This window comes from Mustela nivalis, assembly GCF_964662115.1.
Source record: "Mustela nivalis genome assembly, chromosome: 6".
NCBI lineage: Eukaryota > Metazoa > Chordata > Mammalia > Carnivora > Mustelidae > Mustela > Mustela nivalis.
This window is the reverse complement of record NC_139025.1, coordinates 120,040,266-120,065,005: the sequence shown is the minus strand read 5'-3', so window position 1 is coordinate 120,065,005 and position 24,740 is coordinate 120,040,266. Positions and strand designations below refer to the sequence as shown.

General features: G+C 43.2%; 1 protein-coding gene across 7 annotated transcripts in view; it reads right to left on the bottom strand.

The window, feature by feature from the left end:
* OCA2 (OCA2 melanosomal transmembrane protein) overlaps positions 1–17,020 on the bottom strand; it is a 397,483-nt gene extending 380,463 nt beyond the window's left edge. For 4 of the 7 annotated variants that reach the window (XM_082736010.1, XM_082736015.1, XM_082736014.1 and 1 more), the window contains exons 1-2: positions 16,871–17,020; positions 12,468–12,582 (exon numbers count right to left, since the gene is read on the bottom strand). The gene's annotated coding sequence lies outside the window, so the exon portion shown is untranslated. Of the gene's footprint in view, positions 1–12,467; positions 12,583–16,836 lie in introns of all 7 variants that reach the window. The other 3 variants (XM_082736012.1, XM_082736013.1, XM_082736011.1) reach the window with 3 other exon arrangements.
* Between the last annotated feature and the right edge of the window lie 7,720 nt (positions 17,021–24,740).

The window sequence follows — 24,740 nt, the reverse complement described above, 5'->3', positions numbered from 1 at the left end:
AAAAAATAGCAAAATAAACCTAAGGAAAGTAGAAGAAAATAATAAACATAAGAGCAAGAAAATCAATGAAATAGAAAACAGAAAAACAACAGGGAAAATCAATGAACAAAGAGCTTCTTCTCTGAATTGACAAACACCTTTAGCATGATTGACAAAAAAAGAGAATAGAAATTACCAATATCGGGAATTAAATGGGGAACATTACTACAGACCTTACAGACATCAAAAGGATAATAATGGAATACTGAAAAACTCTACACACATAAATGTGGCATCTCAGATGAAAGGACCAATTCCTCAAAAAGCAGAAGTGAACACAATTCACCCAATATAAAATAGATAATTTGGATAATTCTCTAACTATTAAGTAGACCGCATTTGAGTTTTTAAATTCCCAAAATGTAAATCTCCAGACTCAGATAGTTATCTGAAAAGTCCTACCAAACATTTAAAGAAGAATTAACACCAATTCTACCCAATTTCTTCCAGAAAATAAAAAGTGAGATACACGTTACAGGTAATTTTATGAAGTTAGTGTTATCCTTATGCCAAAATCAGAGGAAAGAAAGAAAGTGAGAAAGAGAGAGAAGAAGGGAGGTAAGAAGAAAGAAAGGAAGGAAGGAAGGAAGGAAAGGAGGAAGGGAAGATGGGAGGAAAAAAGCAAGGAAGGAAGGAAAAGGGAAATGGAAAGGAAGGAAGAAAGAAAGAGAGAGAGAAGGAGTGAGGGAAAAAATGACATACACAATGAATCTTGGAACACTGCCTCAAAAACTAATGATGTATTTTACGGTGACTAACATAACACAAAAAAAAATTAAATAGGTGTACATCTAATAATACATGTACTGACTCAAACACTGGAAACAATAAAACACTAATGAAAGCAATCAAATATCTATAAATAAATGGAAGGATAAATCATGTTTATGGACTAGAAGATTCAACATAGTAAATATGTCAACTCCCCCCAAATTTATACAGATTTAATGCAATTCCTATCAAATTCCAGAATGATATCTTATAGCTATAAACAACATTATTTTATAATTTATATGGAAAGGCAAATGATCTAGAATATTTAACACAATTTGAAAAAAATGGGAGGACCAATCTACAAATTGCAAGATTTACTCTATAGTTATTACAGTAACTAAGAGTGTGTGGTGTGAGCAGAGTCATACACACACAGATCAACAGAAGAGAGGACTCAGAAAGAGACTCGTGTAAATATGCTCAGAGGATTTTGACAAAGGTGCAAAAGCGATTTAACATAAGAAAGATAACCTGTACGATAAATGGTTCTTGAGTAATAGGATATTCATAGGCAAAAGAAAAAGCACCTTTATCTATGTCTCATAATTTATATAAGTGGGTAGAAGAATAAATGAAACAAGATGGGATTGGGAGGGAGACAAACCATAAGTGACTCTTAATCTCACAAAACAAACTGAGGGTTGCTGGGGGGAGGGGGTTTGGGAAAAGGGGGTGGGATTATGGACATTGGGGAGGGTGTGTGCTTTGGTGAGTGCTGTGAAGTGTGTAAGCCTGGTGATTCACAGACCTGTACCCGTGGGGATAAAAATATATGTTTATAAAAAAAAAAAAAAAAAAAGAAGGGAATCTTTCTGCCCTTCAACAGATGAATGGATAAGGAAGATGTGGTCCATATACACTATAGAGTATTATGCCTCCATCAGAAAGGATGAATATCCAACTTTTGTAGCAACATGGATGGGACTGGAAAAGATTATGCTGAGTGAAATAAGTCAAGCAGAGAGAGTCAATTATCATATGGTTTCACTTACTTGTGGAGCATGACAAATAGCATGGAGGACATGGGGAGTTGGAGAGGAGAAGGGAGTTGGGGAAAATTGGAAGGGGAGGTGAACCATGAGAGACTATGGACTCTGAAAAACAATCTGAGGGGAATGAAGTGGTGGGGGGGTGGGAGGTTGGGGTACCAGGTGGTGGGTATTATAGAGGGCACAGATTGCATGGAGCACTGGGTGTGGTGCAAGAATAATGAATACTGTTATGCTGAAAATAAATAAATTTAATTAAAAAAAATAAAAAATAAAAAATTATAAAAAAACAAAAGTTCACTCAAAGTGGATCACAGACTTAAATGTAAAATCTGAAACTACAAAACTTTAAAAAGTCAACATGGGGGCACCTGGATAGCTCAGTGGGTTAAGCCTCTGCCTTCTGCTCAGGTCATGATCTTGGAGACCTGGGATCGAGCCCTGCGTCAGGCTCTCTGCTCAGCGGGAAGCCTGCTTCCCTCTCTCTCTTTCTGCCTCTCTGCCTACTTGTGATCTCTCTCTCTCTGTCAAATAAATAAAATCTTTTTAAAAAACTAACACAGGGAGAAACCCTCAGAATCTAGGGCTAGGCAAAAAGCCTTAAACTTGACACCAAGAGCACAATCAATAAAAAGAAAAAAAATGATAAACTGAACTTACTCAACATTACAATTTTTTGTTCTGTGAAAGGCTGTTAGGAGGTTAAAAAGACAAGCCATGTACTGGAAGAAAATACTTACCAATCACATATCCAGAAAGAGACTGATATCCTGACTACATAAAGAACTCTCAGGGAAGGGAAGATGGCAGAAGAGTAGGAAAACCTTAGGCTCAGTTTGTCCCACAAATACAAGTAAACAACCATTAAATCATCCTAAAGACCACAGAAATTGACCTGAAGATTGGCAGAACAAACTCCATAACTAAAGGTAGAGAAGAGGCCATACTGAAGAAGGTAGAAAGTGCAAAGATTCAGTTTGAGAGAGAAATGGATGATGGTTGCTGCAGTGGGAAGTTAACCATCGTCCTGGAGAAGGGCTAAAGACAGATTAATGCATAAGGGCACAAGGAAGACAAAGCTCCAAAGCAACTGGCTTGGAAAGAAAGAGGAGCCAAAACTTCATGAGTTCTTGCAACCAATGGGACTTAAAGCTAGAGTTTTAAAGGTTGGCAGCCTTGGCTCAGAGAGCCTGAAGGGCATTGGTCTACTCTTGGAGAGAGATCAGGGAAAATAGCATGTGGACATACAGTGTGGAAACAGCGATCTGAAAGTGACTGGGGCCCACAGAGGGGAGGTTATTTGCTCATCTCAGAGCATGTCCCAGAGAGGCAGCATTCACAGAGAGACCCCTCTAAAAACAAAGGAATTGGCAGGCACCATTTCCTTCCCCTGCCCCTCAGAATAAGCACAGGGCCACCTGCATGAACCAGTGCATCACTGACACTTGCTACCTAACTTTCTTACACCAAGCCTTGTCCCCCAGGTTCTGGTAGAGCCACCCTTCACATCACACATGCTTCAATCCCAGTGTAGCATCCCCCTCTCCCAAAAGACCAACCAAAACCCCTGCTCACAACACATATCCCAGCCCAGGAGTTTTGGGGGGCTTAATTCTGGCATTGGTGGCAATATGTCACAGTTCAAAAGTGGACTACAGCACACTCAGGCCAGGGACCAAACACTGCCTATAACAGATAGAGAGCTTCTGCAGTTCACTGGCCTAAAGCATAAAAAGACCAAGACACAATAGCTGAGAGCCCAACACACTTTGGAGACTCTTCCTGAAGCAACAGGCCCTTGGGAACAAGGGACACTACACTGCAGGGCACTATAGGACCACTTCATAAAACTATTACTCTAAGAACAGGAGACAGAGCTGACATCTTAACATAAAAACAGGCACAGAGACGTAAACAAAATGAGAAGATAGAGGAATTTGAAAAAATTAAAGAACAAGACAAGGCCACAGCCAGAGATCTAATCAAAACAGATATAAATAATGTCTGATAAAGAATTTAAAGTAATGGTTTCACTTACTTGTGGAGCATAAGAAATAACACCAAAGACATTGGGAGATGGAGAGGATATGTGAGTTGGGGGTAATTGGAGGGGGGGGGGCAACCATGAGAGGCTGTGGACTCTGAGAAACAAACTGAGGGTTTTGGAGGGGAGAAGGGAGGGGGGGTTAGGGTGAGCCTGTTGGTGGGTATTACAGATGGCATGTATTGCATGGAGCACTGGGTGTGGTGCATAAAATGCTGGAACACTGAAAAGAAATAAAATAAAACAAAATTTTAAAAAATTAAAATAATGAGCATAAAGATATTTGTTAGACTGGAGAAAAGAGTGGAAATCATCCATAAAACCCTTAACACAGATATAATGAATTTTATAGCAAAGATGAATGGTTCAATAAATGAAATGAGAGACATGCTTGATGGAATGAACACTAGGCTGGAAAAAGCAGAAGAATGAATTAATGACCTAGAAGATAGAGTAATGGAGAGTAATCAAGCTGAATAGAAGATACACAAATGATGATAGGGAACTCAGTGACTGCACTGAAATGTAGTAACATTCATATTATAAGAGTCCCAGAAGAAGAAGAGAGAGAAAGGGGGTAGGAAATTTATTTGAAGGAAAACAGCTGAAAACTTCCCTAATCTGGGGAAGGAAACAGATATCCAGATTCAGGAGGCACAGACAACTCCCAACAAAATAAACAAAGCAGATCCACACATGACATAATTAAAATGGCAAAATGGTAGTGATAAAGAAAAAAATTTTTTAAGTGGCAAGACAAAAGAAGAGTTACATACACATACACAGAAAACCTTATATGGCAAAAGACAGGTTTTTCATAAGAAACTTTGCAAGTCAGAAGAAAGTGGCATGATAAATCCAAAGTGCTGAATGGGAAAAATATGCAGCCAATAGAAGGAGAGATAAATAGTTTCCCAGACAATCAAAAACTAAAAGAGTTCATGACCACTAAACTGGCCCTGCAAGAAATATTCAAGGTGACTCTTCGAGCAGAAAGGAAACATCAGAAGTCACAGTATGAAAGTACAAAATACAAGAAAAAAAATCTGTAAAAAATCAGCTAAGGAATTCACAAAATAAAAAGATGTGAAATATATATATATATATACCTAAAACATGGGAAAGAGAGAAGTAAAGAAATGGGTTCAAACTTAAGTGACCATCAACTGCATTTACACTATTCTATGCAGAGTATGTTATATACAAACCTAATGGTAACCACAATCAAAAACCATTATTAGATACACAAAGAATAAAGAAAAAGAAATTCAAATATATCATTAATGAAAACCAGCAAACCATGAAAGAAAGAAGGATCAGAGAAAAACCTCAGAAACTACCACAAAACAAGTAATAAAATGGCAATAAATACATATCTATGCATAATTACTTTGAATGTAAAAGAGTCAAATGCTTCAATCAAAAATACAGCACAGATAGAAAAAATCAGACCCATCTCTATGCTACCTACAGGAGACTCACGTTAGGCCTAAAGACACCTGTAGATTGAAAGTGACAGGATGGAGAAACATTTATCATGCAAATGAATGTGCAAAGAAACCCAGATTAGCAATACTTATATTGGACAAAATAGATTTAAAACAAAGACTATAACAACAGACAAAGAAGGACAGCAGAATACACATTATTTTCAGGTGCATACAGAATATTCTCCAGATACTCAGAGATACCACAAAACAGGCCTCAACAAATACAATAAGACTGAAGTCATACCATGCACCTTTTCCAAACACAATGTTGTAAAACGAGAAGTCAACCACAAGACCTGGAAGGACCACAAATACATGGAGGTTAAATAACATGGGTTAACCAAGAAATAAAAAAGTACATAGAAACAAAGGAAAATGAAAACATAACCATCCAAAACCTTTGGGATGTAGCAAGATTAGTCCTAAGAGGGAAGTTCAAAGCCAAATAGGCCTACTTCAAGAAGCAAGAGTAAACTCAAATAAACAGCCTAACCTTACACCTAAAGGAGCTAGAGAAAGAATAAACAAAACCCAAAACCAGCAAAAAGAAGGAAATAAATAGGCAGAAATAAATGACATAGAAACTAAAAAAATAGAACTGATAAATAAAACCAGGAGCTAGTTCTCTGAAAAAATAAAGAGAATTCATAAACCTCTAATCAGACTTATCCAAAAACAAAAGGACACAAATAAAATTCCAAATGAAGGAGGAGAAATACAAGCCAACACCACAGATACACAAACAATTCTGAGAGAATATTATGAAAAACTACACATCAACAGACTGGACAACCTAGAAAAAAATGGATAAATTCCTACAAATATATAACCTCCCAAAACTGAAGCAGGAAGAACTAGAAAATTTCAACAGGCCAATTCCAGCAAGAGATTGAATCAGAAATTTTAAAACTCCCAACAAAGAAAGTCCAGGACCAGATGGCTTCACAGGTGAATTCAACCAAACATTTAAAGAAGAATTAATACCTATTCTTCTCAAACTATTCCAAAAAATAGAAGATGAAGGAAAGCTACCAAACTCATTCTATGAGGCCAGTATCATCCAGATACCAAACCCAGAGAAAGACACCACAAAAAAGAGAACTACAGGCCAACATCTCTGACAATCATGGATGCAAAAATCCTTACAAAATACTAATAAAGAGAATCCAACAATACATTTTAAGAAATTATTCACCACGATCAAGTGGGATTTATTTCTGGGATGCAAGGGTTGTTGAATATTTGCAAATCAATTAATGTGATGCATCACATCAATAAGAGATGAGATAAAAGCCGTATAATCATTTCAATAGACTCAGAAAAACTTTTGACAAAGTACTATTCATGATAAAAATCCTCGACAGGGGCACCTGGACGGCTCAGTGGGTTACGGCCTCTGCCTTCGGCTCCGGTCATGATCCCAGGGTGCTGGGATAGAGCCCTGCATTGGGCTCTCTGCTCGGCGGGGAGCCTGCTTCCCCCTCTCTTTCTGTCTGCCTCTCTGCCTACTTGTGATCTCTGTCAAATAAATAAAACCTTAAAAAAAAAAAAAAAAAACCTCGACAAAGTAGATTTAGAGGGAATATATCTCAGCATAATAAGGTCCTATAAGAAAAATCCACAGCAAACATCATACTTAATGGGGGAAAATCAAGAGATTGCCCCTAAGGTCAGGAACAAGACAAATATGTCCACTCTCACCACTTTTATTCAACATAGTACTGGAAGTCCTAAGCACAGCAATCAGACAACAAAAAGAAATCAAAAGGACCAAACCAGTAAGGAAGAAGTAAAAATTTCACTATTTGCACATGGCATAATACTCTATGTAGAAAAGCCTAAAGATCCCACCAAAAACTACTAGAACTGAAAAAATGAACTCAGTAAATTCATAAGATATAAAATCAATGTGAAAATCTGTTGCATTTCTAGACACCAAGAAGAAGAAGAAGAAGAAGCAGAAAGAGAAATCAAAGAATTGATCCCATTTACAACTGCCCCCCAAAATTGTTAAGATACCTAGGAATAAATGTAACCAAAGAGGTAAAAGACCTGTATCTGAAAACTCTAAAACATTTGTAAAAGAAATGAAGATGACACAAAGAAATAGAAAGACATTACCTGCTCATGGATTGAAAAATAAATATTGTTATAATATCTATATTACTCAAAGCAATCCACAGATTTAATGTAATCCCTATCAAAATACCATTAGTATTTTCCACAGAACTAGAACACACAATCCTAAAATCTGTACAGAACCACAAAAAACCCTGAATACCCAAAGCATTTCTAAAAAGAAAAACAAAACTGGAGGCATCACAATTCTGGATTTCAAGCTCTTTTAAAAAGCTGTGGTCATCCAGCATGGTACTGGCATAAACACAGACACATAGACCAGTGGAACAGAGAAGAGAGCCCAGATATGGACCCTCAACCTATGGTCAAATAATCTTCAACAAAACAGGAAAAAATATACAGTGGAAAAAAGACAGTCTCTTCAATAAATAGTGCTGGGAAAACTGGACAGCTATATGTAGAAGAATGAAACTCAACCATTCTCTTACACCGTACACAAAGATAAACTTGAAATGGATAAAAGACCTCAACATGAGATAGGAATCCATCAGAACCCTAGAGGAGAACATAGGCAGTAACCTCTTCGATATTAGCCACAGCAACTTCTTTCAAGATATGTCTACAAAGGCAAAGGAAACAAAAGCGAAGATGAACTTTTGGGACTTCATCAAGATCAAAAGCTTCTGCACAGCAAAGGAAACAGTCAAAAAAAACAAAGAGGCAACCCACGGAATGCGAGAAGATATTTGCAAATGACAGTACAGACAAAAAGTTGATATCCAGGATCTATCAAGAACTCCTCAAACTCAACACATACAAAACAGATAATCATATCAAAAAAGGGGCAGAAGACATGAACAGACACTTCTCCAACGAAGACATACAAATGGCTATCAGACACAAGAAAAAATGTTCATCATCACTAGCCATCAGGGAGATTCAAATGAAAACCACATTGAGATATCACCTTACACCAGTTAGAATGGCCAAAATTAACAAGACAGGAAACAACATGTGTTAGGAGAGGATGTGGAGAAAGGGGAACCCTCTTACACTGTTGGTGGGAATGTAAGTTGGTGCAGCCTCTTTGGAGAACAGTGTGGAGATTCCTCAAGAAATTAAAAATAGAACTTCCCTATGACCCTGCAATTGCACTACTGGGTATTTACCCCAAAGATACAGATGTAGTGGAAAGAAGGGCCGTCTGTACCCCAATGTTTATAGCAGCAATGGCCACGATCGCCAAACTGTGGAAAGAACCAAGATGCCCTTCAACGGACGAATGGATAAGGAAGATGTGGTCCATATACACTATGGGGTATTATGCCTCCATCAGAAAGGATGAATACCCAACTTTTGTAGCAACAAGTCAAGCAGAGAGAGTCAATTATCATATGGTTTCACTTATTTGTGGAGCATAGCAAATAGCATGGAGGACAAGGGAGAGGAGAAGGGAGTTGAGGGAAATTGGAAGGGGAGGTGAACCATGACAGACTATGGACTCTAAAAACAACCTGAGGGTTTTGAAGGGGCGGGGGGTGGGAGGTTGGGGGAGACAGGTGGTGGGTATTAGAGAGGGCACTTATTGCATGGAGCACTGGGTGTGGTGCAAAAACAATGAATACTGTTATGCTGAAAAAAATTAATAATTTTTTTAAAAAAGCTGTGGTCATCAAGACAGTATAGTATGACACAAAAACAGATACACAGGTAAGCAGAACAGAATAGACAATCTAGAAGTAAACCCACAATTATACGGTCAATTAATATCTGACAAAGCAGGCAAGAATATGTAACGGGAAAAAGACAGTCTCTTCAGCAAATGGTATTGGGAAAACTGGTCAGCTACATGCAGAAGAATGAAACTAGACCACTTCCTTACACCATATACAAAATCAAACTCAAAACAGATTAAAGACCTAAATTTGAGACCTAAAACTATAAAAATCCTAGAATAGAAAATAGGCAGTAATATCTCTGACATTGGCTATAGCAACATTTTTCTAGATCCATCTCTTGAGGCAAAGGAAATAAAAGCAAAAATAAGCTATTAGGACCATATAAAAATAAAACCTTCTGCCCAGCAAAGGAAACAATTAACAAAAATAAAAGGCAACCTACAGAATGGGAGAAGATATTTGTAAATGATGTACCCATAAAGGGTTAGAATCCAAAATCTATAAAGAACTTAACAAAGTCAATACTCAAAAAATAAAAAAATCCAGTTAAGGGCATTTTTTTGAAGAAGACATCCAGATGGCTAACAGATATATGAAAGATGTCCAACATTTCTCATCATCAGGGAAATAAAAATCAAAACTACAATGAGATATCCTCTCCCACCTGTCAGAATGTCTACAATCAACAACATAAGAAACCACAAGTGTTGGTAAGGCTGTAGACAAAAGGGAACCCTCCTGCACTGTTGGTGGGAATCCAAACGGGTAAAACCACTCTGGAAAACACTATAGAGTTTCCTCAAAAAAGTTAAAAGTAGAACTAGCCTATGATCCATTACTAGTTATTTGCAAAACAAACAAACAAACAAAATACAAAAACACTAAGTCAAAGGGATACATGCACCCCAATGTTTATAGCACCATTATTTACAATAGACAAATTGTGAAAGCAGCTCATGTCCATCTATAAATGAGTGGATAAAGAAGAAGTAGTATGTATATAATGTAATATTATTTAGCCACAAAAAAGAATGAAATATTGTCATTTGCAACAACATGGATGCAGCTAGAGAGTATATAGTAAGTGAAATAAGTCAGTAAGAGAAAGACAAACACCATATAATTTAACTCATATGTGGAATTTAAGAAACAAAACAAATGAGCAAAGGGGAAAAAAGAGAGAGGGAGAGAGAGAGCGCGTGAGAAGAGAGACAAGCCAAGAAAAAGACTTAGTTGTTGGGAACAAACTGATGATTACCAGGCGGGAGGGGATTGAGGAGATGGGTGAAATAGGTGATGGGGATTAAGGAGTGCACTTGTCACGAGGAGCACAAGATAATGTGTGCAATTGTTGAATCACTACGCTGTACACACAAAACTAATATAACACTGTATGTTAACTATACTGAAATTTAAAAATATATTTCTAAAAATAATATTAAGAATTCTCAAAACTCAATAGTAAGAAAAATTGAAAAATTAAACAAATACTAAATGAGAAAAAGTGCAAAGACAAGAATAGTCACATCACTTAGGAGGATATAAGATAGTAAATGAGCACATGAGAAAATGTTCAACATCATTAGCTATTAGGGAAATGCAAATTAAAACTATAATGACATGTCATTACATGCCTATGAGAATAGCTAAAATGAAAAAAATAGAGACAACAGCAAGTGCTGGCAGAGGATGCAGAGACAACCCCTCACACAGTGCTAGCAGGAATATAATACAGAATAGACCCTCTAGAAAGCATTTTGACTCTTTGTTTTTTTTTAAAGCTACCCTACAACCTAGCAATTAACCTAGCAATTGCCCTCCTGAACATTTATCCCAGGGGATGAATGAAACTTAACGTTCACACAATAACCTGTACATGAATGTTCCCAGCAGCTTTATCCATAGTAGTCCAAAACTGGAAATAAACCAAATGGCTGTCAATGGATGAGTGGTTAACTGAACTATATAGTACATCTATACCATGGAATCTAACTCATCCTTAGAAAGGCACAACTAGTGATACATGCAACAACTTACGTGGATCTACACAGTGAAAGCACTAGGTTAAAAAAAAAAAATAAGCAAAACCTAAAAGGTCATACACTGTATGATTCCCTATGTATAGTATTCTTGAAATAACAAAGTTACAGAGATGGATAATAGATTAGCAGTTCGGAAGGGGGTTTGCTAAATAGGGGGTGTAGGCAGAAGGGATGTGGGTGTGGCTGAAAAAGGTCTCCATGAAGGGTCCTTGCAGTGATGTAAATTCTATCTTCACTGTGTCAATGTGAATATCCTTGTTGTGATACTGTATCATAATTTTGCAAGATGTTACCATCAGAGGAAACTGGGTAAAAGGAACATGTAAATCTACCTCAAAATTAAAAAATTAATCTCTCTGTATATTCACAGAGTTTTCCAGCCACTACCCAACTTTTTTCCCGTCCTTTATATCACAACTTCTCAAAAACACTGTATTCACTTCTCCTTTCTTTCTTTCTTGAACCCACTTCAACTAAGAGAAGAGTCATCTAGACTCTGACTAGACATCTGACTAGAGACTAGTCAGAGTCATCTCTGATAACATCAAAGTTCCGGCCCTTTGTCAGGTTCTCAGCAGCCTTCCCTGCACTGCCTTCTTTTTTAGTCTCAGGGCTTGCTAAGGCTCTAGCTTTTCCTCATTCTCCTTTGCCGGCTCCTTCCACTCTTCCCACCTTCCACCTTAAGCCCACCCTCCCTAGAAGATCTCAGTCTTGGCTTTAAACACTGACAACTCTCTGATGATGTCTGTCTTCTGACCCAACTAGCTCCGAATGAGTCTCCCACCCACAGTGTCCTCTGTACCCTGGCTCAGCACTGCCCAGTGCCTCTGCTCTTGTTCAGCTCAGTTCCTAACTCAGTTCCTGAGTCACAAAGGGCTCTGCTCACCCAGAGGTCTCTCTTTTTATCTTACCTTTCTCATTCATTTCTTCTAAACATATCCCAAATCCCGCGGCTTGCACCTGGTCATTAATTTTCATGTGGATGGCTGGAACACTCCAGTTCCACAGTCTGTCCTCTGAGGGGACCCCAAAACCCCAAACCATGGACCACTCTCTTGGAACACCTTCCAACACTCCAGTCCACAGTCTGTCCTCTGAGGATCCCAACATCCCACTACCCATCATCCTCTAGGAATGCCCCCCCAGTATCCCAGGCCATAGCCCATCCTCTGGAAGGACTCTCTGAACATCCTAGAACATGGACTAATCTCTGGGAACAATCCCCAGAATCCCAGTCTGTCGCTGCACTTTTCTGGGACCCACAGTCTCAGTCTGGCCTCTCCCCACGGAGCCCAGTATGTCTGACCTACAGAGGGATGCCTGGGACTCACCTCTGAAGACTCCACAGAACCTGCCCTGAGCTTTGGGCTGAGCTCAGACTGGGAGAGACATCTGCAGTCAGCAGAAGAAGGGCTGCACCCCTGAGACCCTAGGTGCAGTTGTGTCCTGAGCAGGAATAGAGATGGGAGAGCCACTATGTGAGGTCTGAGTGGTAATAGAGGGGCAGTGCTCCACTATGCCTCCACTATGGCTGAGCCCAGGCCTTTACTTCTGAGTAAGATTCATACCAAAGTGACCAACTTGCCACCAACTTTTAGAAAAATATAGATATTATGACTGATATTCCATGGAATGCTCCTATCTTCCTACCTGGTCCTGAATCTGTCTGTCCTCTGACTCTGCTTCCCTCCCCAACAGTCTTGTAGCTGTGCTTCCCCATCCCTCCAGGTCCTGTAAGAGCTCTGCCCACCTAGGCCCCTCCTGCTAAGGGCTTGGTCTGTCCTGCTGCAGACTTGACACCCTACCCATGCCTTGCCTGAACACATAGCTGAAGCTAACCAACCCTGCTTTGGGTTGTGCTGTTTGGTCTTGCTGCTCCTCCTGCAAGTGTGTTCACAGCATGGAGAAGAGCTAGCTTATTGAGAGGACAGGTCTGGGTTACAAGAGTGGCTAGAGGCCAAGGCTCAGTGCACAGGGGCAGAGCACCAGACACCGGCTCCAACACCTGCCCTTACTGAGGAGTAAATGGAATTGTGCCTTTGGCCCCTTCTCAGCGTGGTCCAGCAGTTGTTAGTTGCTCTAACTCTGACCTGAGAAAATGACCAGACAATTGAGGCGATGTAACAAGGGAAGGTGGGGGGTACATGTGAGCTGTGTTCCCAGACGCTAAAGCCAGGCCTGGGCACCCCCCAGCTCCTTCTGATGGTTCTTGACAGCATAAGTTGGCTGGAGGTTTGTAGGCATGGTGGGGTTTTCTGGCATTATGGATCAGAGCTCAGGTTTGGTGCAAATGAGCCGACAAAGACATGAGGGACAGGAAGCATGAGTATGACCGAGATCCCGAGAACCTGCCCTCAGTGGCCCTCAGTCCAGCAAGCTGCACCTAAACTGTCTCTTTGGCGCACTGTGTTTCCTCCTGTTCTGAGGATTAGGTGCTGTCCCCTATACAGGCGTGCCAATTAAAAAAACTGAATTACTGAATGAAGACCGACACGCTGGTTTTACAGTAGCGCATAAATCAGCAGCAGCAATATACATCATTTGGAATACAGTAACTTCGGAAATTTTAAGGGCACTTTTCTTCAAGTTCTTTATTTTGTTTTTAAGATTTTATTTATTTATTTGACAGACAGAATTACAGGTAGACTGAGAGGCAGGCAGAAAGAGAGGAAGGGAAGCAGGCTCCCTGCTGAGCAGAGAGCCTGATATGGGGCTTTATCCCAGGACCCTGGAATCACAACCTGAGCCAAAGGCAGAGGCTTTAACCCACTGAGCCACCCAGGCGCCCCTCTTCAAGTTCTTTAATCACTTGACATTACACAATAATAAAAAGAGAAGAAAAATGTATATTGGCTGCTGTGAAAATATTAAAAAGAAATCGCTTCGCAGCTAATGCTTTCCTCTTGTGGGCAGTCTAAGGTCCGAAGAAAACACTCCAGTCATCTACCTTAAGCACTACTCAGTCCCAAAGCCTTGCAGTCACTTCAGAGCTGTCCAGGGGGCTGTGCCTCCAGGGGTGTGGCTGCCTCTGCCAGTAATGGGGGTTTTTGCAGGGTCATGGCTACAGCTGCAGGGGGCTGGGGTAGGAGGATCTGAGTCTGCAGGGACGTGTCTGTCCGTGGGGGCGTGGCTACGTTGGAGGTGTCTGAGTCCCTTGAACTTTCCCAGTTGATGAAGCCCAGTCCCTGGGGGGAGAATGGGGCGTCAGCCTCCTTTTCAGCTCCCCCAGGAAAAAGCAGATGTGCCTCTGCCCCACGCCGCACCAGCGCACAATGTGACCCTGTGTCCCTTCGGATGAGATTTGCAACATATGAATTTCCGTAGAAGCTTCTAGAACGCTCAACCCAACAGCATCGTCTGTTTCTTTCTTTTCTTTCTTTCTTTCTTTCTTTCTTTCTTTCTTTCTTTCTTTCTTTCTTTCTTTCTTTCTTTCCTTTCTTTCTTTCTTTCTTTTATGCTCTGGTTTTAAATAGTCTCTTAGCCTATGACGATAGTTGTCCTTCCTGTGCTGTGCCCAGGGAAGGTAACAAGTGAGTTGTACTCAGAAGCACACCTAAGAGGCCTCCAGGGGCGATGCCACCCTGCTGCAGTCTGGAATTGGGCCGCCCTGGGCTGCCTCCTGCTCTGGACAGGACCCCTTACGCCAGCCCCCACGGCCAGCTGCCATGTGAGAAAGAGGCCGTCTCTTCTACCTTCACTTCAGGCTGTTCCCCTTACTCTTGTAGAAAGGAATTGCAGTGTTGTTGACTTTGGTCCAGCCTGCAAACCAGTTTGAAACGGTCCTTTGCCCCTCAAAAAACAGACTTGCGCTGGGGCGAGTCGTCACTACCGTCTCCTGTGGAGTGTGCCTCCTGCTTGGCAGTGCCCATCAGGTTAGGACACTGAAACCACAGCAGTGTGGCCAGAGCACCGACCTCACCACTGAGTGGCCCAAGAGGCCACTAAGTCCGGCCTCACAGCCCGCGGGACTGGCCACTTTGGTAGCACCAGAGCCTGGGCGACTTTATGAGAGGAGCCTGTTCTCTGAGGGTGCGGCCTGTGGGCGGCCCCAAGAGGCAAAGAAAATGCCTCCGCAAGGTGGTGCAGCCACCCACAGGAGTTAACCAGAGAGACTTTGCCTGTGGGGTTTCTTCCTGTATTTCCAATATATAGGAAAGATGGAAAAGTCTCCAAGTTCCTCTTCAGGCCATCTCCTCTGAGCCTCTAAGTCTCTAGGTTATCCTTTCCTTTCTCTGGCCCAAATCCTCCCCACCACACCCCAACCCTCCCTTCAACCCCATCCTCTCCCTGACGCCCTAGAGTTGAAAGGCTCTACTCCTCTCCCCTTTCCCAAGAGGCTTAGATCTCTCTGGTGGACAGTCAATACCCCAAGCTCCCCTCTGCAGCCTAGATCACTATGTGCAGCTGTCTTTTTGTCTCCCTGATGTCTCGAAGGTGCTCACAAACCCAGAGCCTGAGGGCTGTCCTCACCCTGCAGACCCTTTACCTAAGAAGTGCCCCCCAACTCCCCACCCCTGGGCTATGCAGCCATCTCCCAGTGGGTGATCTTTCCAAAATACACATCAGACCATATATGTCCTCTGGCTTAAAACACTTCCCAGGTGTCCCAGGGGTGGGCACTGCTGAATCTGCAGCCAGGGCTCTCCTCTCCTCCATAATTCGTGATGTTCCTCAAACCTGAGCTATCTTCAAAGGGGTCATGAACTTCTCAAAAAACAAAAACAGTATCAGCATTTGCTTTTGCATCAGTATAATAAAACTTACATTCCTAAATCACTTCCACTTTATATCTGATGTGAACAACTACACTCAAATGTTTGTAAACTAAATTGTGGTAACAAGCAGTTCTTGTACAGTCCTTTACCGTTTATCTAGAGCTTTCTTTCACCTCTGTTGTTTTTAATGAGATTTAATCCTCATTGGCAATTATGAGAGTTGGTATCACCAGAAGCATTCCCAGCCCCCACAAGTTCTGCCCCAGGAGCCTGAACGCAGAGCTTTGCGTTCAAACTGAGCAAACTTCAGGGGTAGCATTTTCTAGGCGGTTTGTATTCAGGAGGTAACAACTGCCTACAACTGGTAACAGCCTCCTGGTTTGCTTTTCCTCAAAATCACTGCATATTGTGAACTTGACACATCCTGAAGTCACAGCTCAAAGGATCACCTGGGGACTTCACAAGCAGTCCTGTGTGGTGGACTGCTAGGCACCTGCTGAGCTCCTGGCCCAGGTCTGGGTCTGTAAACACAACAATGTCCACACACAGGGAAGCTGGTGCTTAATATCCATATCCTTGGAAGGAACTAGCGACATGAAATCCATTTATTCCGCTGTGTGTGGCCAGAGTGGGGAAAAAAGAGGCTCTGGGGGATTGAATGCCCCCCTCCCCCCGCATTCCATTGCACAGAAACGCCTGACTAGCGCTCACGTGTGTGAAGCCAGCGGTGGGAGCAGATGCCGCCCTGCAGTTCAAGCAGAACATTGTCTGTCTGAACACGTCCAAACTCCGCTCAATATCCCCATGGCCCACCCCAGAGTGACGGACCCTGCGAACCTGCCTCCTAGGGAGCTGCTCCCATCAAATCCGGAAAATGCTTGGTGTGGGAGTGCGCGCCCTGTGCTCATACCAACTACTCATTTTTCCCACAGACCTCCCTTGCTCCATAAAGTAACAACCGAACACAGGATTATTAAAACCCTACCTGCTCCCCAGAATAGACAGGTTAGGTTCCTCACCTCCTGTTCCCCCACTGGCCTGAAGACTTGATCTTTCTCAACAAAAGTGAAGTCGTAAGGTCCAAACTGATAGCTCCGGAAAGCCGAGTGGAGAGCAATACTCGGACTAAGAAAAAGTCTGCAGGCGCTGGACGTGGGCCTGGGCGCCCCGGGGGCGGGGCGAGCCCTTCTCCGCACCTCCCGGCCTGACCACGCCCACAGACATCACAGGAGGCACTGCCCCCCCCGACCCGGGCAGCCCTCGGGTCTCAGAGAAGGGGGATCCCTCACCCCCTCACCCTTCACCCCGAGAGCTACAGGAGACTCAGGAAACGGAGAAAAAGGCTCTTGGTGAAAGGCCAGACCCTCTCTGAAAGTTGACAATGTCTGCTCGTTATGCCCAGTACAAGTTCTAGTTTATAGAATGTAGCCAAGTACAGGTTTTTCCTTATGAACAAGAATTTGGAAAACGTAAACTGCGTGACTATTTTGCCTTCTTTTTTCTCTTCTGCCTTTGAAGAGTTCTCAGCTATTGCTGATAAACCTGACCAGCACTCTTCTTATTTTCTCTTTGCCTAGGCCTGGGCCAATGTTCCATTTGTGGGAAGCTCACTCTTTCTCCCATACAACAGACACAAAAAGAGGTAAACACAGAGAGACACAAACACACGCACAGGCACATCAGATACACAGGCACACAAACTAAACACAGATACAGATAGGTACACACATAGACACACACACCACACAGACACTACACACACATAGACACAAATTGCATACACTCAGAAGGAAATGCAGGCATACATATAAACACACAAACATACACACAGAACAAAAACTGCACAGACACACACACACAGACACACACATACCACAAGTATACACTATACACAGACATATTAACCACACACAGAAACACGTCACACACAGAAACACACACAAAAATATAAACAGGCACATAGACACATAAATACACACATACCAACACACATGCACAGACACACACAAGACACACAGAGGCATACATAAACACATACACTACACACAGACACAGACACCCAGGCCTGCAATGCACCAGGCAGCTCAAGTGGGGCCTTAGCCCCCCAATCACTGCCCAAGGACTGACAGGAATTCAGAAGCTCCTAAGTCCTCCACCATGTAACAGACAAACCCCAAAAGTTGCCCTTCTGGGAAATGCCTAAACCTCTCTGGGAGAATGATTTCTTTATGGAGTCTGGCTACATTAGGTATATGGGAGGCATAGACTTGATAACAAACACATTGCAAAGGAAAGGGTGTGGTCAGGTTACCCAGGAGCAGTTCCAAGGATCCAAAGAGCCTCTGGTCCTCCTGGAGCCTGTGCTCCTAGAGCACAGTCCAGGGCTGGCCACAACCACAAGAGAGCCCAAGTAGTCTGATATAAGGTCCGGTATGGCATTTCAGACACCTTGTGTCAGATTACTGTACACATCGTGTGTAGACACAGCCCACATGTGCTGTGCCTGGTGACTCCATTCACATGGGGCAGGGCACCTGTGGAGTTCGTGACCACAGCAGAAATGCAGATGCATCCACGCTCATCCGTGAGCCTGAGCATCCTCCTCAAACACTGCAAGAAACACAAAGGAGAGAAAATGTCACAGGGAGCAGGGAGTATGAATGTGCAGGCCATCCTTACAGAATGATAGCCACACCTGGGGAGCCTTGGTGTGCAGGCCGACAGGTCCAAAGGAGGATTGTGAAGCACCAGGAGGGCAACTATGGCTGGCCAAACACATAGTTTACTAATGCCTGTGTTACTAATGTTCACCTGTGTTACTAACATTCACCTGCTGACTCAGCCTGGCCACCGGGCTGACTGCATCCTTCCTTCTTCTTCCTTCATCACAAGCCCCTAATGTTCTTTATGTAGCTGTTGAATGTTTGTGGTGGGATCAACTATCCCTGCTCCAGGAATGAGTGCATGCTGCCTAAATTATGGAAGAAATCCCACCCCTGCCAGGGATTGGCATCTACATGTCCCAACACACATGGCAACAAAGCCCACACAGAGCAGAATTCCATGCTGGACCAAGTTTTAAGCTCTCCATCTCTGGGCTCTTTAGTCATTGCTAACCCATCCTTTTGGTTGCTGAAGCCAGGTTCAATTAGGGATTCCAGCAGTTAAGAATGAGGATTGGATGGAGGTAATGTTGTTGGAAACTACAGCATAATTCATAGTGCTGGTGCTGTACCATGGAGAGGTTCTGAATTTCTTCAGTCAGAAGTGACAGGGGACAGTCTCAGAAATGATGTGGTGATTCCTGAGCTGGGCAGGAACACTTCACCAAAATCTAACCATAGAGTCACTTTTCTCAGATGACTTGAGAAACTCCTGAGAGAAACTCCAAAATAGGAGCTATTTAAATGTTCTTAGCAAAGAGATGCATCATTGGAATCAGATATAAAGCCTAAACAAAGGTGGCTCTTTCCAAGTATACAGTACTTGAATGTATAAATTCTGAAATACCTGAAATAAAATCCATTTGCTTATATGATGTAAGTAGCAGTGGGTTTTATATGGATGTGTGGATGTGCATATTTTATGTGTTTGTGGGTGATCCAGTGAAGTGCCCTGGACTGCTTACCCTCAACAGACAGGTATGACTCAGAGCCATTTCCATCCCAGTCTTCCACTCCCACTTCACATGGAAATCTTCCTGCAGCTCCTCTTTGGAAATCCAACCTTCTCTCAGGGGTTGCTGTGATCACCCACTGTGCAAGCCTCTCTGGCCACCAGCCTTTGCCTGCTCTGACTGCATAGGCTGCACATCCTGTTCACGCACTGCTGCCCACAGACTGTTCCACTCAGCCCAGCCTCACTGACCCCTAAGAGATATAGGAGAGATGGGACACTGGCCAGACAGCCAGGGTAGATGTCTTCTGTCCAGCCAAGAGAGGGACCTGAGAAAGAAAAATCAAATGCAGACTTACATGGGTTCCTTTATCTACTGCTGTGTAACAAAGTAACAACGAAAATAACAACCATTTTATCATGCTCCCAGATGCCATGGGTCTGGAACTCAGGCACCATGGAAATAGATCATCTGAGCCCCAGTAAAGTCAAGGTGGCACAAAGGACTGAAAGCAACTTGAGACTGGAGACTGGAAGCATCAGGAAGTGGCCTCACTCATTTCTATTGTGGGATTGCATGCCCTACCATGTGGCTGCTGCCCTGATCCTTGGACTTCTTCACAGCATGGTAGCGGGGGCCCAAGGACAGGAAAAGCTGCCAGTTCCTTCAGCCCTGTACCCAGGACTGGCAGGTATCACTATCATCATACTCTACTAGTCAAGCAATCACAGAGGCCAGGTTCAAAGCGTTCTTGATGGGAAAAATGTCAGAGAACATTAGAGCCATATTTTAAATCACCACAGACTGCATCCTAGCCAAGGATTCAGTCAGGGAACAATGAAGGCATGATGCAAACAATGGGAGGAATTCTAGCCTCCAAGTCTGCACTTCGAAGGCAATTTAAAATGTAATGAGCTGTGGAGCAATAGGAACTCATTGTTGGTGGAAATGCAAAACGGTGCAGTCACTTTGGAAGGCAATTTGGCAGTTTCCCACAAAACTAAACATACTCTTGCCACATAATTCAGCAGTTGTATTCCTTACTATTTACCCAAGGGAGTTCAAAACTTACAGGCACAAAAACCGGCACACAGATGTTTATAGCAGCTTTGTTCATAACTGCCAAAACTTGGAAGGAAACAAGATGTCCCTCAGTGGACGAATGCATAGACAAACCATGGTATATTCAGACCATGGAATATTATTCAGCAGTAAAAATAAATAAATAAATAAATAAAAAGAGCTATCAAGTCATGAAAAGACATGAAGGAACCTTAAATTCATTGCTAAGTGAAAGAAACCAATCTAAAATGATTCCAACCATATGATATTCTGGAAAAGGCAAAACTGTGAAGGCAATAAAAAGATCAGGGGTTTTGTGGGGAGAGGAAAAGGTAAGTAGAGTACAGAGGATTTTTAAGGTAGTAAAACTGTTCTGTGAAACTACAATGATAAATATGATAAATATATTGGTTGCAAAAAGTGTACTGTTAGGTCGGTGGGCTCCGGGAGTGCAGGAGGAGCAATAAAAATGACCGCCGGGTCCCACCGTCTTCCAGCCTCCTCCCTCACCTTTCCTTCACGCTTGACTCTCCTGCCAAAACGATGTATGCCCAGGTCACGTCTCCATAGGAAACAGATAAAAGACACCACTCCCTGCCCCACCACCTCCCTCCCAGTGCCACTTCCCCCACTCCCCTTTCCGGAGTCAAGGAACCTCGCCCAAGGGTGCCCACCTCCTCCGGGCGCAACTTTCCTGGCTCCCCTTCTCCTGAGCCCTGAAACTTCGCGGGAGAGTGCCTTTAATAAATCTTGCCTTCCACCCACTTCACCTGGTGTCGTGTTTATCTCGCCTATAAAACCTTACATGTACCACTCTGGTGGGGGCAATGCATGTGTGGGAACAAGGCATATATGGGAAATCTCTGGACCTTCTGCTCAATTTTGCTATAAATATAAAATTGCTCTAATAAAAGTCTGTTTTTAATGGAAAGTGCTAGAAGAAAATTCATTATGTAGATTCCACGGTCTATGGAAACAAAAATCTTTGAAAAGTGGATGGGGTGGGGCCCACCAGGCATGGCTCTCTGTGGCTGAGAAGAGCCTGCTCCTCACACCTGCTCACCCATGAGGACAGTGTCCCTGAGTCTCCCCACCAGCAGTAGGTCTACCCCCACTCCAGCCCTGGTAAGTCAGGGGGGCAATGCTGAGAGTCCTGTTCCTGTGCCGGCTCCACTAGGACCCGTGTGTTGACCACAGGTTTCCCTCTGCCCTGCCTTGAGACGGATGTTACTGCTTTGAGAAATTATGGTACCTCCAAGGGCTTCTTTCCAACCAAGCTAACTAAAGGAGGAGAGATAGCAAAGGGAACCAGGCAATGGTGCCTCCATTGGGCATGCATATGTACAGGAGAGTGTAAAGCTGGGACTGCGGTCATAGCAATGCTGTACAAGGAATTTCCCATGGACAATAGTGACATCAAATGCCTGTGGCCACTATGACATGCCAGCAAAACCAAGCACAGGAGGCCAGGGACCACTCTTGGCCCAGTGGGAGAGTTTACAATGTGTGGTCCATGTTGCACACAGCAGAGTTCACCTGCCAACAGGCCAAAAGACCCTGCAGTGAAGCAGAGCTGGAGGAACCAGTTCTCAAGCCTTCTGATCTGCCTCTCCCCACCCCATGTTCCTGCACTTCAGCAGACAGCTCAGGCACCCACCTCATGCGGCTTGCAGCCAGGGAGGGGTGTCAGCATTGGGACATCTACCTGTACCTTCTGAGAGCAGTGCCAGGCTGTCCAGCCTGCAGGGTGATGGAATAACCAGGTATCCTGGGGTACTCCCGTGGCCACTTTAGTCTCAGATGGGCTCCCTGTGTGTTGGAAGTCCCTTGGTTGGGGGACTTCCTCAGATCCACAAAGGGGAAGAGGTTCAGCGTGGGTGGCCCTGCGGTGGGAAGGACCTAGGGCTAATACCATGGGAGTGGGTAATCCCTTGTGGCCTATTCCTGAGTGACTGTACAAGCCCTGGCCAGCCTGCCTGGCACCCTGGAGCTCTGGCAGAAAGGAGGCTAGGCTCTCAGGTCAACACACCCACAGAAGGAGCCGTGGCCCTAGCCCCTCCATGCCCAGGACACATGCCCTTCTTACTGAGCCTATCAGGATTTCTAAGAGACATTCCTAGCAGAGATCCTTGCTATAAAGTATTTACCTACAAAAATACAAATGATTAATCAGCCTTGTGAATGCCAAAGCTTGAGGTGTACTGAGATTAAGAGCTAGGAAGGATCAGATCAGAAGACCCCAGGCCACAGAGCAGACTAAAACCCCAGGGGTCTCCCACTCCATGTTCCCTGCCTGGGCTAGCAGACGCAATGAGAAGGGGGCCCCAACTCCAGTGCCTGGCCCCAGATGTGAATAGCCAGTATGTAGAAACCTAGTTGCCCATACCTCAGACTTCTCCATTCTCTTCCACTATCCCTAAATTAAAGTATCTTGGCTAGTTTTGCAAGTCAAAACAATTTACCTGTACATGGACTTAGGAAGCTTTGTCTGGAATTACCTAGATTTCTAGTCAACCCAGATGTTTCTAGTTAACAACCTCAAAAGCCAGTGGTCCCCTTGATGCTGGACAGTATTCCATGCTGACGAAATGAATAACCCACCTTAGTGTTCATTGTTGAGTACCTGTCAGCCAGGTACTGCTTCCACGTTCTCTAGTGCTCAAACAGCCACTGGGGAGATTGTCACCACTTGTAGACGATGAGTTGTATCTTTCAGAAGTGGACCTGTCTGAATCGGGCCCCATGTCCAACAACAACACAGAGCCAGCAGTCACTCCTGCAGTCATGGATCACATGGTAGAGCAGGGACTACCTATAATACAACCATCCTGCACTACTATGCAGTAGTATAGTACTACTGTATGTATACTATATGTATACTGTAGTATACTGTATGTATACTGTGGTATAGTAGGTACTGCTGGGTTGTCCAGAGCTGGGACAAGCTCAAGAAAACCAATTCCAGCTCCTGAAGTTTGTACTTGGGATCTGAAGGATGGAGCGTACCAAGTGAATAAACTCAGAGCAAAGCAGATGGCCATTTGGTTGTATGGAGGGCAGACAAGTTCAAACAGAGGCATGAGAGGCTGGCAGCCCATGAGCAAGCACTAGGGAGGGGAGGCTATCATACCCCAGGGGACAATACTAGAGGTGGTCTATGCTAAGAAATTCAAAAGAATTTGTCAGGGATTCTAAAGGTGAACACTAGTGTCAGGCACCATATTAAGTTTTTATAAATTTAACAGAGGCAGCTTCATACGCATTGTAAATGTGTATCTGCTACTTTTATTGGTAGAAAAACACACGAGGGGCACCTGGGTGGCTCAGTGAATTAAGTCTCTGCCTTCAGCTCGGGTCATGATCTCAGGGTCCTGGGATAGAGCCCCGAATCGGGCTTTCTGCTCAGCGGGGAGCCTGTTTTCCCCTCTCTCTCTGCCTGCTGCTCTGCCTTACTTGTGATCTCTCTCTCTGTGAAATAAATAAATAAAATATTAAAAAAAAGAAAGAAAGAAAAACACACTATACATCACACCATCTAATTGCCTCTGCAGGGATTAATCCACAATTCAAAATGTTAATGGAACCTGCTAATAAAATTAAGGAATCTTCATCAGTGACTGAAGACTTCCACTCCTAGCACAGTTTGGGTCTGTCTTTCCCACAATTTATGTTTCCATAGGTTCTGCCACACTAATTTCAGTCTGCCAAAATGAACCATAACTTCAGGCCGCATACATCGGGTAAGATTGAAGAGTTAAATTGAAAAGGATAGGTAACTTAGAGACTGTCTTGGACAAAAATGAAGAAACTGTTACTATGAAAATCAAAGTCTTATTTTTCCTTGAGTGGAAAAAATGTAGGAAACAGATAATCCCCCAGCACTTCTGAAGGTAAAGGAAAAGAGCTCCTAACAAGTAGGTCCCAGGTAATTGCTTCTGAACAATGTAAACACAACAGAGACAAAGCCTGGTAGGTGGAAGGCATGGCTGTCCAAGCTGTTTGCATTTCCCTGGACCACACTTCCAGTAATGACTTTGCAGTTCCCTCCTCTGCAGCAGTTTGACTCAGAACGCTTTTTCATTCAGTAATTTTTATCTAGGTTCTATCTATCAATAATTACCATATTTGAAATTAAAATTAAAATGTTTTAAAATATTCATTCATTTTTGGGGCTCCTGGGTGGCTCAGCGGGTTAAAGCCTCGGCCTTCGG